This window comes from Kogia breviceps, chromosome 6, assembly GCF_026419965.1.
Source record: "Kogia breviceps isolate mKogBre1 chromosome 6, mKogBre1 haplotype 1, whole genome shotgun sequence".
Lineage (NCBI taxonomy): Eukaryota > Metazoa > Chordata > Mammalia > Artiodactyla > Physeteridae > Kogia > Kogia breviceps.
The window spans coordinates 44,836,554-44,851,585 of record NC_081315.1 but is presented as its reverse complement, the minus strand read 5'-3'; the positions used below and the strand labels follow the sequence as shown (position 1 = coordinate 44,851,585).

The following is a 15,032-nucleotide window of genomic DNA, read 5'->3' as shown; positions in this document are numbered from 1 at the left end:
AAATATATTATTAAAGGAAAAAAGTTCAGGACAGTATGTAATAATTTTAGTTTGAAATTTTAAATATATTTTAAATGTATTTTAAATATATGTCATATATGGTTAGAAAAAAGCCTTAACCATGTAACTATTGACACTACTTATTCTTGAGTATGAGTGATATATAAAATTTTAGTTTTCAAATCACACACTTCTGGAATGTTTGATATTTTTTACAAGTTTGTTTCTAATTAGTTGTGAATCACAAAAAAATCCAGAATCTAATACTTATAAAGTATATAATAATATAGTGTTTAAATTCATATTTATAGAAACTAATAAAATAGAACTAAATTATGACTATTGTAAAATAATGATAGTCAATGATTGGACTAAAACTTCTCTCTAGGTGTAAATGACCCATTTTATTTGGACTTCCAGATTAAGATGATCTATACTTGCTGACAAATTATCAGTGATTTGTCTAAAAAAAAAAGTTATGCTTCAATTTTGCAGCTTAAATTAAGGAAAAGTCTACCTCCTTATTATAATTCCCACTTCTGTCTTTAAAAAAAAGGGGGGGGTCCTTACCCAGTTCCTGCTGATTTACTAACCCAGCCCATCTTGGTACTGACCAATAGTTGCTCTGCTCACTGTGAATGGGAAAAGATGGATGGTACCTGACCACAGGCTAAGTTAGTTTGGCAGAATATCAAGCAGGAATGTCAGTAACTGAACATTCCTAAAAGATCACTGAAAGAGTTCCCCTCCCTCAGTGAACCACTTACCACATATAAGACTATTGGAGCCTTGTTGGATGGATTTCCTCCACAAAGTTGTTACCCGAAAACTGGGTTTGCTTCTTGGTGGGTGTCAGGGCAAAAGATACAACCAAGCCAAAGATTGGAAGAAGTAATGATTTGTGAAATAAAAGCCATATTTTTATGGCAAGACAAGAGAAGTTTAAACAAAAAGTCTTCTCAGCCCTTTGGACTCCTCTCTCCGAACACTGTGCATTTTATATCTGCATTATGCATCACCAACCTTCCCCTGGGAGGGGGAGGAATACCTGCTCAACCTTAAAGAGGAACTTCTAGCATCAACAAGACAACTCCTTAAAAGATAGCATTACTTCTTGATCTTGTAAGAGGTCACATGACCTACCACAATGACTCATTTGATGTCCAGCCCTCTGTCTCAAAAAAGCTTATATAACTGTGCCTTGACTTCTAAAGGGTGGAACAGTTCTCAGAGCTTTCTGACATGCTCTTCCTGGGTTATAATCCTCAAATTTGGTTCGAATAAAATTTTCCATTTCTTTCTTAGATCGACTGATTAATTTTTCATCAACAGATTTATTACTTGCAGCAAGTAAGGAGAACACCAGAGATCTTTCCCAAAGCAGTGTCTCTCCAAACAGCAAAATGTGGAAGTTTTAAGCTAAGGGTACATGCATATTCATGAAGGGGCTTGGGTGGTATATGCATATTTATGAAGGGGCTTGAGCAAGGGAGAATTCAGGCTACAATTGGTGCAAAAGTCGATAGAGTCCAAGCTTTAGTTGAGGGAAATCAGAAAAGGTCAACATCATCATTCAATCCTCCACCTGAGTGGGGCCCTCAGTTCCTGTAGAACTCGGAATATGTATCAGATTGTGATGTATACCCCTTGACAGGGAACTAGGACTCTGTTTTATTGCTGAACTATTGTTTCCTGACTGCTTTTCTTTTGTTCCTCCATTCCCTCACTTCCCTTAAAATCATTAATTACTGAGACCCATTCAAGGGCAATCATTGTGGCCAGGCTTAGATCACAAAATGGCTTAGGCCAAAAATGGCTTCTTTTATGTCAAGAAAGCCATGCCTGGTTCTCTTTCTCTGGGGACCCCCTACCCTACCTGCTTACAAAGTCAGTGTCTCCTCCAGTAAACCTGTCCTGGCCCAGACTGGGTTAGGTGCATCGATTGGCTGCCATGCATAATTAAATAAATAGTGTTTAGGGCCACAACATCCAAGTACCAGGTACTAACAGAGCACATAGAGGCTTAGCAGGACTTGATGTAGGTCAGGTGGAGGCTTCCTGGAAGATGTGACATCTAAGCAGATTCCTGAAATGAGAACAAGCTGCCCAAGCAGAGTGGGTCTGTGTTGCAATGGGGGTAAGTATTGAGGCCCAGAAGAACCATTCAGGTAGTTGGAACAGCACGTGGAGATAGTCTGAGACTGGAAATGGCCAATGTGGAAGAGCTGGTGAAAGGAGAGGTAGCAGCCCAGGTCAGGCAGCTGCTTATTGGACTCGTTAAGCAGTTCAAACATTGCCCTAAAAGAAATGTGAAGGCACTGAGGGGATTTTATCCCAGGAATGATGTGATCAGATGATCTGATTTGCATTTTTTAAAGTTGACTTTTTAAGGCCTCTAGATGAAGAATGGAATGTAGAGGAGCAGGAATGGGCAAAGGGACATTAATTAAGGCAAGAGATAATGGTGGCTTAATGCTTGTAGATAGAGTGAATGACAGAACTTTTGAATAAAAGTATAGGATATAAGGTCTGGAAGGTCCCCACAAATCCCTTCCAGGTTCCAGGTTTTATGTCTCAGTTAACAAGGTACCATGAATTATTCAGTGCTACATAGCTTATTCATAGTAGAGATAGGACTACAAACCAATTGTGCATTTTTCTCTTGCTACCTTTTTTTATGGACCTCCTCATATGACTCAGCAAGTTTTTGAATTTTTTAAAAAACAATGCTTTACTAAATGATGGACATATGAACTTCATTACACTAGTCTCTCTACTTTGATATGTTTGAAAATGTTATAATAAACAGTTCTATATAAAGCAGTGCTTTAAAACTGTTGGGGCATAGGTACAAATTCAAGGCCTTTGAGTCAGTTTAGCAATGGAAACAATTCCAGAGTTTCCTGGGGCTCCCATACTGACATGGTACCCTCTGGGCCCCAGACTGGTAGACTCAGCTGGGTAGTATTTGGACTGATTGCCACAGTCATAGATAATGCCAGATTGCTGGACTCCATGGCACTTCCCTGGGGCAAGACATGGAACCTCTCTTTGAATCTTCTGTAAAGTGGGAGTCCATGCTATCAAATGACAAAGATAATGCAATTTAGTAACGTGTTCAATGAACTGTACTGAAGGGAAAAACATCCATGAATTGGGGATGCTGCTCACAGAGAGTGGAGCCCTCTTCCTGAGGGATTTTAGGGCAGATTGAGTTTTATAGCACTTAGAAGAGGCAACAGGAAACAGGGCATGATTTCCTTATAAGCCTAGTAGGTCCTATTCTCCAGGATAAGGTGAGTTAGCTAAAGCTCAGGTAGAGGACTGTGATCTGTGTGTGTTAGGTTTCCTTAGAGTGTGGCGTTTTCTGGAAGTACAGGCTGACTTAGGTTTAGATTTGTGACCTGGGCTGGGCTGCTGTGGCAGCCTCCATTTCTGGGTCTCCATACATGAATTATCTTTATCCATACTTTTTATACAGGGGATATTGTGAGAACAAAGTGAGTCTGTGTTGGTCCCACATTCCCTAATCACTGAACGTTATTTTTTCTTAACTCTTCGTTGACGTTGAGTAATCAGTGTCACCAGAGCTGTCTGCATAAACCACCAAGAGTGACCACATAGTTGTCTATTTATGAGTTATATTACATGTTAAAAAATAAACTTGAAGAAGTTCCGGGTTTGTTTTATTTAAGCTGGGGACTGTTACTCATTTAATAGCTTCTGAATATAGAAAGCAAAGATAACAGTTTATATTCACTAAAACAATTATATGGAAGATGAGTGAGTGGTGAGGTAATTCTATTGACTTTCAGTCTGAAATCTCTGGATCTTGGAGGGTGGTGGTTGACAGTTAAAGGAATTAGCTTTAGCTATTAATTTCTTTTCCAAAGTGGCTGGTGTGGCAGGTGTTCCTTAGGATTGTGATCAAGGAACTCTTCAAATAGCACACTCTATTTTAAAAAAAAAATTTTTTTTAATTTATTTTTTTGTTTATTTTTGGCTGCATTGGGTCTTCGTTGCTGCTCATGGGTTTTCTCTAGTTGTGGCGAGCAGGGGCCACCCCTCGTTGAGGTGCGTGGGCTTCTCACCGCGGTGGCCTCTTGTTGCAGAGCATGGGCTCTAAGCACGTGGGCTCAATAGCTGTGGCTCGCGGGCTCCAGAGCACAAGCTCAGCAGTTGTGGCACAAGGGCCCAGTTGCTCTGTGGCATGTGAGATCCTCCCGGACCAGGGCCTGAACCCATGTCCCCTGCATTGGCAGGCGGATTCCTAACCACTGCATCACCAGGGAAGCCCCAGCGCCCTCTATTTTATCTTCTACCCAGTCTTTCTGCACCATGTAGATTCCTTGGTACCCAGAAAACATTCAATTAGTCATCTCCTTATTTGCATTGGTGAGGGAAGATTCAAAAGAGTAAACCTGACACATTGTAAGTACTGCATGATTGTTGAATTAATGAAGCAATTTATAAGCAAATCTGAGGCCTATAATTTAAATATAACATTATAACCTGCATAATATAGAAATGCATATTGTAGAAAGTGAAAGTACCCTCCCATAAGCCCATTCCACAAAATAAACCTGGTTAATATTTTAACCACTAGTTTTATTGAAAACACTGGACTGAATATACATGTATATCTGTATACACTAGGAGACTTTGTTGGGTCAAAAGCCTTGTGTGTGTTTGTGTGTTTATTTTGGCAGTGCCAACTTATTCTCCAAAAAAGCTGTAACATTTTTCACTCCCCCAAACATACTCCTATAAGATGTTCCAAGATTATTTTATTTTACTTAAAAAATTCTTATTTTCTATATTATAAAAGTACACATCTTTTTGAGAAGAGTCAGAACAATTTGGGAGCATACAAATTAGAAAATCATAGTATTTCCTACCTTCCATCCAATTTTGGGGGGTATTTTAGAATGAGACGATGATATGGTCAATATATTAACCTCTCAAAATCAATTTTAGTTTATTATTTTTTTCTTTTTCCCCCCAGCATATGTAAACAAACTATGTCACTCCTAAGAAATTCTGGGAGAGACCTGCCTAGGCCTCTGAGACCTCAGGCACTCTTGCTTTTCAAGGCCCTACTTTACATCCTACCAATCAACTTCAAATGCAGCCATATCAAATATTATACATATATATATATATATACCCATACAAAATGGTAATAATTTAATATTTTTCTCTTAAAAATAATTGGGTGTAAATAACTAATTTATCAGTTATGATTTCTCAATAACTGTTCTGCATACTCAGGATTTCTTGAGAAGTGAGAAAATGTAGTCTAAGTTTTTAAAAATATATAATGATATTTAGTAAATGCTAAATTTATGAATTAAGTTGACATAATGTATTTGTAATCTTTCATTAAACCTTTGTCAATTTGTCTTACAATTCCTTTTTCAAAGCTTAGAGCATAAACCTTGTAGAGGTGGCTGATCTAGCTTAGAAAGAATCCTACCAGAGCAGAAGGACAGGATTTATACATTCTACACAAAACTGTCTGGCCCAGCAGTTCTTCAGAAAAATACTGTGGAGCTTAGTCTGAATGAGGGAATTTTCTGGAGGATACTATTGATTGTTTGGTGGCAGACAGTGCAAGAGATGCAACAGGAAAATGACTTGGCTTTTTGCAGGCTTCCAATCAGCCTACAGCCCATGGCTATATCATGGTACAGAGAGGGACAAAGAAGTGGAGTTTTCTGTACCAAGATTGCTCTTCAGAATAGTCAAGGCAACAAAGCAGTGTAACACCTAAGGCCATTGGGTCTCAACCAGAACAACTAGTGCCCCAGGTAGGTTGCCAGATTTATCAAATAAAATTATAGGATGCAACATAGAAATATTACATATGACAACCTTATAAAACTTATTTGCTATTTATATGAAATTCAAATTTAACTGGGTTGCTATGTAAGGCAACCATGTCACTAGGAGACATTTCCAATGTCTGGAGTCACAACTGGGCAGGAAGGTGTGCTACTTGCACCCAGAATATAGAGGCCAGAATGCTGGTAACATCCTAGACTGCAAGGACAGTGACCCTAAATGAAGAATTATCTAACCCAAGATGTCAGTGCTGAAGTTGAGAAACTCTGACCTAGGCTAACGGATACATAAGGCGTTTGCTGGATTGACCATATATTTACATTTCAGTTTTTGAAAGAATAATTCTTCTTATAATAAAAAATTCAAATAGCAAGAAAATTATTATTTGAAAGCAGAAATCTCCTGTCATCCTACTTGCCAAATCACCACAAATAGTTTGAAACGATATTCCAGATATTTTTTCAGACCAATATATACCTTTTTATTTTTATTTTTTTATTTTTTGGCCACACCATGCAGCTTGCAGGATCCTAGTTCCCTGACTAGGGATTGAACCCAGGCCCATGGCAGTGAAAGTGCAGAGTCCTAATCACTGGACTGCCAGGGAATTCCCATATACTCTTTTTAAAAAATTAAAAACTGGTTCATACTATATGATCTGTTCTGACATCTGCTTTTTAAAAATTGTACAATGTGACATATATCTTTTTATACCAATATACAGTACTGTTTTCCCCTTTTTTCCCTCTATTTAAGCTGTATTTATCTATATGAAACATTTATTTTTTAAAAAATTTTTATTGGAGTATATTATAGTTGATTTACAATGTTGTGTTACTTTCTGCTGTACAGCGCAGTGAATCAGTTATACATATATCCATTCTTTTAAAAATTCATTTACCATATAAGTTATTACAGAGTATTGAGTAGAGTTCCCTGTGCTATACAGTAGGTCCTTATTAGTTATCTATTTTATATATAGTGGTGTGTATATGTCAATCCCAATCTCCCAATTTATCCCTCCCCCCATTTTTTCCCTTTTAGAAACTGTATGTCTATGATTACATCCAAAACCAATTCCTATTGATGAACATTTGGACTGTTTCCAGTTTTTTGCAATTGCAAATAGTGCTGCAATAACCATCTCTGTGTGTGTGTGTGTGTGTGTGTGTGTGTGTGTATATATATACATACACACATATATATGTATATATTTTTTTCCCCAAAATATTTCTGTAGAATAAATTCGTAGAAATGGAGTTGCTAGGACAAAGTGTATGCACAATGAAGTCTTCAAGAGTCTACCCTCCCAAGCCGAATTACCCTCCCAAGAGGTGATACCAATTTACATGGCAACTTAACCATGTATGAGACTGCTTAGAGATTTCTTTATGAGGGTTACTAATTTATTTACTTTTCATTTTTACCCCACTGGAACTGAAAAAGCAATGTAAACACCAGCAAATAAATATGTTATTTATTTTAAATTTATTTATTTATTTAATTTTGGCTGCACTGGGTCTTCATTGCTGTGCGTGGGCTTTCTCTAGTTGCAGCAAGCAGGGGCTACTCTTTGTTAACGTGCATGGGCTTCTCCTTGCAGTGGCTTCTTTTGTTGTGGACCATGGGCTCTAGGCGTGAGGCCTTCAGTAGTTGCAGCACATGGGCTCAGTAGTTGTGGCTTGCAGGCTCCAGAGCGTGGGCTCAGTAGCTGTGGTGCACGGGCTTAGTTGCTCCACAGCATGTGGGATCCTCCCAGACCAGGGATCGAACCTGTGTCTCCTGTATTGGCAGGTGTATTCTTAACCACTGGAACACCAGGTAAGCGGACTTATCAAAATTACTTATCAAAATTAACAACTTGCTCATTAATACTTGTTTCAAGACCCTTACCTTGCTATGCTCACCAATGCTAAACTATTATATTATAAACTCTGCCCATTCCCGACCAGTTCCCTGCCTTACCAGACCAGCTTAAAGTCATTCGACGTGGGCCTGAAACCCTATAAATATCCTCCTCTTATTATTAAGAGTCTGTCAAGGTGCTGTTCCCTCTTTCTGCAGTATTAAAATAAACTTAGCTTTGCTTAGTCAACAAGTTTTTTGGCGGTTTTATGGGAGGTTAATGATTGACAGCAATAATCTACATCACAGGATTGTCATGAGCAGTGAATGAAATCAAGTCCTGAAAGCATCTCTAAACAGTAATGTACTTTCCAATGCACAGCAGACAGTGCCTAAGATGGTGCCCAATTACCACTTCCCTCCTCTTCCTCTTTCTTGAACTGTCTAGGCCTAATGTGGCCTGAGAAACAGAAGAGAATGGCAAAGAACTGACATTTACTGAGCACTTGAGACAACACTATGCCAGGCACTCTTCTGGGAGTTCTCCATTTATGACCTCACTTTGTTCTCACATTAGACTTGGCAAGATGGCATTATTATTCTGATTTTCCAAACTAAGAGATGGAGACTGAGAGAGGTTAAAGGATTTGCCTGAGGTCTAAGTAGCAAAGCCAGGATTCCATCCAGGTCTCTCTAACTCAGCTTGTACTTTCCCTCCTATTACTACTTTACTTCCCAGGCTTGTAGTTTTCATTGCAATTGTGGAAGGTCAGGCTGAGATTTCAGGGCAGGAGGCCACTCAGCTCCTTATATAAGAACCCCAAAGGAGAAAATCACATTCTAGGGCAGCACTGATCAAATTGAAATATAATGCAAGCCACATATGTAATTGAAAATTTTCTAGTAGTCATAACTGAAAATAGTGAAAAGAAACAAGTGAAATTAATTCTTTAAATTTTTCAATTTAAAGTAATTATAGATTCACAGAAGTTGCAAAAATAGTACAGAGGGATTCGATGTCCTCCTTTGTCCAGTTTCCTCCAATTATAACATCTTATATGATTATGGTATAATATCAAAACAGGAAAATTGGTATTGGTACAATCCACAGACCCTATTTGGATTTATCACATTTACATGTATATAGAGCCATCCATCACCACAACAATCTCCTTTGTGGTGTCCCTGTATAATCAATCACAAGCCACCACCCCATCCCCCCAACCCCACAAACACACCCCCCTATCCATTCTTAATACCTGGTCACATCTAATCTATTCTCCATATCTATAATTTTGTCAGTTTGAGAACATTACATAGATGGTATCATGCACTGTATTAGTGTCCTAGGGCTGCCGTAACAAATTGCCACAAACTGGGGGTTTAAAAAGAAATTTAGGGCTTCTCTGGTGGCGCAGTGGTTGAGAGTCCGCCTGCCAATGCAGGGGACACGGGTTTGTGCCCCAGTCTGGGAGGATCCCACGTGCCGTGGAGCGGCTGGGCCAGTGAGCCATGGACGCTGGGCTTGCGCGTCCGGAGCCTGTGCTCCACAACGGGAGAGGCCACAACAGTGAGAGGGCCGCGTACTGCAAAAAAAAAAAAGAGAGAAATTTATTCTCTCACAGTTCTGGAGGCTGGAAGCCCAAAATCAAGGTCAGCAGAGCCATATGGCCTCTAGGGTAGGATCCATTCCATGCCTCTTCTAAATTCTGGTCGTTGCCAGCTTCCTTGGCTTGTGGCCACATCACTCCAATCTCTGCTTCAGTCTTCACACTGCCTTCTCTGTTTTCTCCTCTGTGTATCTCTTATAAGGACACCTGTTTTTGGATTTAGGACACACCCAGATAATCCGGGATGATCTCCTTATTTCAAGATCCTTCATTTAAGTACATGTGCAAAGGTTTTATGACTGCACTATGCTAGGCATGTGTGGCTGGAGCCCAGTGAGTGTGAAATAAAGGAAAGAAATATAGTAGGAGATGTTCGGGGGAGAATGCAGGAGGAGATGCAAAAATTAGAATACTAGTTGTTAAATGACTTAATTGTTGCTTGAAATCAAAAGTATGGACGGTATACGTTATTAGCTATTAAGTGACTTTGTGAGCATGGACTTAATGTCAAGAGAGATAATCTTCACATTTATTCTGAGCAAAAAAATCCAAGTGAACTATGCTTGTCCTAAACCTAGATTATGCATCTCTGTCAGATTCAGTGTCTCAGTGCTCTGCAGACAGTGTTAGATAAACAGTGCCAATATTTCCCCCTTCATTTTCCTCTTTTCTAGATTACACGCAGACTAGCTTCTTATGGAAACATTCTGTCTTCTGAGCACAACATTGGAATTTATATTTCATGTTTATCCAAATCAATACACTTGATTCAGTTAAGGTTTCACGGTGTTGATGTGGAAAGCTCGGCCTCTGTGCACTGGTGCTGAATTGAATCTTGGAGACAGAGTTTTGGGTGAAGTAGAAAAGAAGAGCTTTATTGCTTTGCCAGGCAAAGGGGGACACAGCAGGATTCTGCCCTTGAAAACTATGTGTCTCCTGGGCTTCTCTGGTGGCACAATGTTTAAGAATCTGCCTGCCAACGCAGGGGACATGGGTTTGATCCCTGGAAGATCCCACATGCTGTGGAGCAACTAAGCCCATGTGCCACAACTACTGAGCCTGTGCTCTAGAGCCCATGAGCCACAACTGCTGAGACTGCATGCCACAACTACTGAAGCCTGCGTGCCTAGAGCCTGTGCTCTGCAACAAGAGAAACCATCGCAATGAGAAGCCCGCGCACTGCAATGGCGTATAGACCCCACTCACCGCAACTAGAGAAAACCCGTGCACAGCGGCGAAGACCCAATGCAGTCAAAATAAATAAATAATAAATATATTTTTAAAAAAAGAAAACTGTGTCCCACTTAGGAGGATTTAGTGAGAAGTTTTATAGCAGTAGTTCAAGGGTGAAGTTGCTGACAAAATTAGGGTGTGTGCAGGACCTGCGCTCCTCTAATCTGGTCTCAGGTAATCTTTTTTTAAAAAAATTAATTAACTAAACAATTATTTATTTTTATTTATTTATTATTTTTGGCTGTGTTGGATCTTCGTTGCTACAAGCTGGCTTTCTCTTAGTTGTGGCATGCAGGCTTCTCATTGCGGTGGCTTCTCCTGTTGCAGAGCACGGGCTCTAGGCACGCGGGCTTCAATAGTTGTGGCACGCGGGCTCAGTAGTTATGGCTCACGGGCTGTAGAGTGCAGGCTCAGTAGTTGTGGTGCACGGGCTTAGTTGCTCCACGGCATGTGGGATCTTCCCAGACCAGGGCTCGAACCCGTGTTCCCTGCATTGGCAGGTGGATTCTTAACCACTGCACCACCAGGGAAGCCCTAATTTATTTATTTTATTTATTTATTTTTGACTGCATTGGGTCTTTGTTGCTGCATGCAGGCTTTCTCTAGTTGGGGCGAGCAGGGGCTACTCTTTGTTTTGGTGTGCTGGCTTCTCACCATGGTGCCTTTTCTTGTTGTGGAGCACGGGCTCTAGGAGCATAGGCTTCAGTAGTTGTGGCTCATGGGCTCTAGAGCTCAGGCTCAGTTGTTGTGGCACATGGGCTTAGTTGCTCCACAGCGTGTGGGATCTTCCCGGACCAGGGCTTGAACCCATGTCCCCTAGCATTGGCAGGTGAATTCTTTACCACTGTGCCACGAGGAAAGCCCCTCAGGTAATCTTGATGAGCCTCTCTGCTTCCTTTAATCTGGCCTCAGGTAATCTTCTCTAGTATGAGGAATGCGGACATAATCCATTTTGGGGGTTTTAATTCTATAAAGAGCTTAAAGACATTGTTATGTGTATTCCTTGAGAGGGAACCAGGACCCTGCTCCAAAGGCTGCACTACTGTTTCTTGGTTGCTCCTCCTTTGTCTCTGCATCCCCACCCTTCCCTGATTAGCAACTGTTTGAACCTGCCCTTTGGGACTCAGCAAAAAAAACCTATTCCCTACAAACAAGAATAGAGGGACACGGAAAGGCTTCCGTGCCCAGAAGCCCCACAGGGTCCTGCTTGGTTTCACTATTGAAAGGGTCAGTAATACCCACTCACTGTGGCATAAAAATTATTTTTATCAGAAGGCATTTGAGTTTGTGAAATCCCTTATCTTCTAAAAGCAGAATTAAGAACTCAGTTGTCATAAATCCACTACCCTAGAGGCCATCCCTGGGATCCACCAGGGATGATTGACTCTTATGAAGAGCCATGAGAAGTCTCCACACCACATGTAAACAGACATTGTTACAAAACTATCCTATCTCCCATCTGTTCTCCTGAGGCCAATTTATCTTTCCAGAAAGTCATTTGTTTCCCCACGAATGCCCTTTCTCCCTCACTTTCCATTATTGAGAACTCATTTGTTTCCCCATAAGTGTCTTTCTCTCCCTCCCGTTCCCCATTAAGATGGTATATAATAAGCCCTAAATTCTAACTGGCCCTTGAGTCACATTTTTCTGTGCACCCTCTACATACCTTAACGAAAATATGGTGATTCAATGTTATCTTTTGTTAATCTGTCTTTTGTCAGTTGAATTCAAAAGACCTGAATCAAGAAAGAATGAGTACAGGAAAAGTTTCTGTTGTTGTTCTTTTTTTTTTTTAATTAAAGTATAGTTGATATACAATGTTGTGTTAATTTTTGTTGTACAGCAAAATGATTCACTTATACATATATATACATTTTAAAAATATTCTTTCCATTATGGTTTATCTTAGGCTATTGAATAAAGTTCCCTGTGCTATACAGTAGAAATTTGTTGTCTATCAATTCTATATATAATAACTTACATCTGCTAATTCCAACCTCCCACTCCATCCCTCCCCCAACCCCCGCCCACCCTTGGCAACCACAAGTCTCTTCTCTATATCCATGAGTCTGTTACTGTTTCTTAAATAGGTTCATTTGTGTCATGTTTTATTTTATTTTTAAAAGAATTTATTTATTTTTGGCTGTGTTGGGTCTTCGTTGCTGCGTGCGGGCTTTCTCTGGTTTCAGCGAGTGGGGGGCTACTCTTCATTTTGGTGTGTGGGCTTCTCATTGTGGAGCATGGGCTCTAGGTGCGTGGACTTCAGTAGTTGTGGCTCGTGGGCTCTAGAGCGCAGGCTCAGTAGTTGTGGCGCATGGACTTAGTTGCTCCGTGGCATATGGGATCTTCTTGGACCAGGGATTGAACCCGTGTCCCCTGCACTGGCAGGCAGACTTTTTTTTTTTTTTTTTTTGTGGTACATGGGCCTCTCACTGCTGTGGCCTCTCCCGTTGCGGAGCACAGGCTCTGGACGCACAGGCTCAGCGGCCATGGCTCACGGGCCCAGCCGCTCCGCGGCATGTGGGATCTTCCCGGACTGGGGCACAAGCCTGTGTCCCCTGCATCGCAGGCGGACTCTCAACCACTGCGCCACCAGGGAAGCCCGATAGGAAAATTCTTAACCACTGTGCCACCAGGAAAGTCCCTGTGTCATACTTTAGATTCCACATATGAGTGATATCATATGGTATTTTTCTTTCTGACTTACTTCATTTACTATGATAATCTCTATCTCCATCCGAATTGCTGCAATGGCATTATTTCATTCTTTTTTAGGGCTGAGTGGTATTCCATTGTATATACATACCATATCTTCTTTATCCATTCATCTGTTGATGGACATTTAGGTTGCTTCCCTGTCTTGGCTATTGTGAATAGTGCTGCTATGAACATAGGGGTGCATGTATCTTTTTGAGTTATAGTTTTGTTGGTATATATGCCCAGGAGTGGGATTGCTGGATCATATGGTAATTTTATTCTTAGTTTTCTGAGGAACCTCTATACTGTTTTCCATAGTGGCTGCACCAACTAACATTCTCACCAATAGTGTAGGAGAGTTCTATGGGAAAAGTTTTAACTCCTAGACAGTTTCGTATGAGTGTATTAAAATTTGTTTATTCATTCACCAGCTGGGCTTTAGGATTGTTTCAGTTCTTGGACACTAATCTATAGGGTTTTTTGCATGGCATAAATTTTCAGTTCTCCTCAGTTGATACCTGGAATGGCATATCTAGATTGTATTCTATGTGTCTCTATAAGAAACTTTAAGACTATTTTCCAGAATGGTTGTTTTGGGGAATGTTGAACCAAAAGACAGAAGCAAGCCAAAGATTGGGAGAAGTGAGGATTTATTACTTGCAGCAAAGGAGAACACTTGGGATGTTTCCCAAAGCAGTGTCTCCCAAACAACAAAACTGGGGAACTTTTAAGCTGAGGGTACATACATATTCTTGAAGGAGCTAGAGCAGAGAATTCAACACAGAACTGGGACATAGGTTGACAGAGTCCAAGCTTTAGCTGATAGAAGTCAGAAAAGGTCGATATCATCATTGCATCCTCCACCTGGGTAGGGGCCTTGGTTCCTGCAGAACTCAAGGATATGTAACAGATTGTTATTTATATCCCTTGAGGAGGAACTAAACTCATCTTATCTCTGAACTATTGTTTCCTGACTGCTTTTCCTTTGTTCCTTTCTTTCCTAATTTCCCTTAAGATCATTAATTACTGAGGCAAGCATGGTGCCAGGCTTAGATGCAGAAAGCTTAGGCCAAATTAGTTTCTCTTATGTCAGGAAAGCCATGCCTGGTTCTCTTTCTCTGGGGACCCCCTACCCTATCAGTTGTACCAATTTTCATTTCCATTATCAATAGATGAGAGCTCTAGTTGCTCAGCTTCCTCATCAGCACCTTATGTGGTTAGCTATGTTCCTTTTAGCCATTCTGGTAGGTTAAGTGATTATTTGAAGACAAATAAGGAAATGTCCATTGAAGAAGCATTTATTTATAAAACCAGCACCTGGTTTTAGCTTTGGCTGGGTTGATATAAATACTTTGTTTGATTTTATTGACTGTGTCAGAAATAAGATCATGTGAGGAACACACAACACAATTCTTTATCTCTTCAGGTCCTCATGGTCAGGTCAGAAAGGGTATAAAAAGTATGTACAATAGTATACCTCTCATGGTACTCTGGAAGATTTTGACTCTTTTGGGGAGGAAGGGAAAGACTGCCAGAAGTCGTCTTTTGAATCAAGTCCCATTTCCCCTAAATTGACAATGAGCTTTGTAGGTTAAAATGTCCACATTGGGGCATGAGTATTTTAAAAGCAATGGAGGACAATAAGAGTTTCCCTTGCCAGAAGGTAATCTTAACCTTAAAATAGGCTTAATAGTTAAGGAAATGTGGATCTGAAGAGACTTCTTACCTCAGATATACACTATCTGTATAGCCATTGAACAAAGTAATTCACCAGGCCCAAAAGAGTAAAAGATGTTTTAGGTA

General features: G+C 40.3%; 1 protein-coding gene across 7 annotated transcripts in view; it reads left to right on the top strand.

Moving 5' to 3' along the window:
* The window catches only part of LOC131758722 (RE1-silencing transcription factor-like), a 161,613-nt gene that overhangs the window by 114,653 nt on the left and 31,928 nt on the right, over window positions 1-15,032 (top strand). Inside the window, exon 6 of one of the 7 annotated variants that reach the window (XM_067035754.1) lies at window positions 5,652-5,810. The exons of the other annotated variants lie outside the window; for them this stretch is intronic. The gene's annotated coding sequence lies outside the window, so the exon portion shown is untranslated. The remainder of the gene's footprint in view (window positions 1-5,651; window positions 5,811-15,032) is intronic. 7 annotated transcript variants of the gene reach the window in all.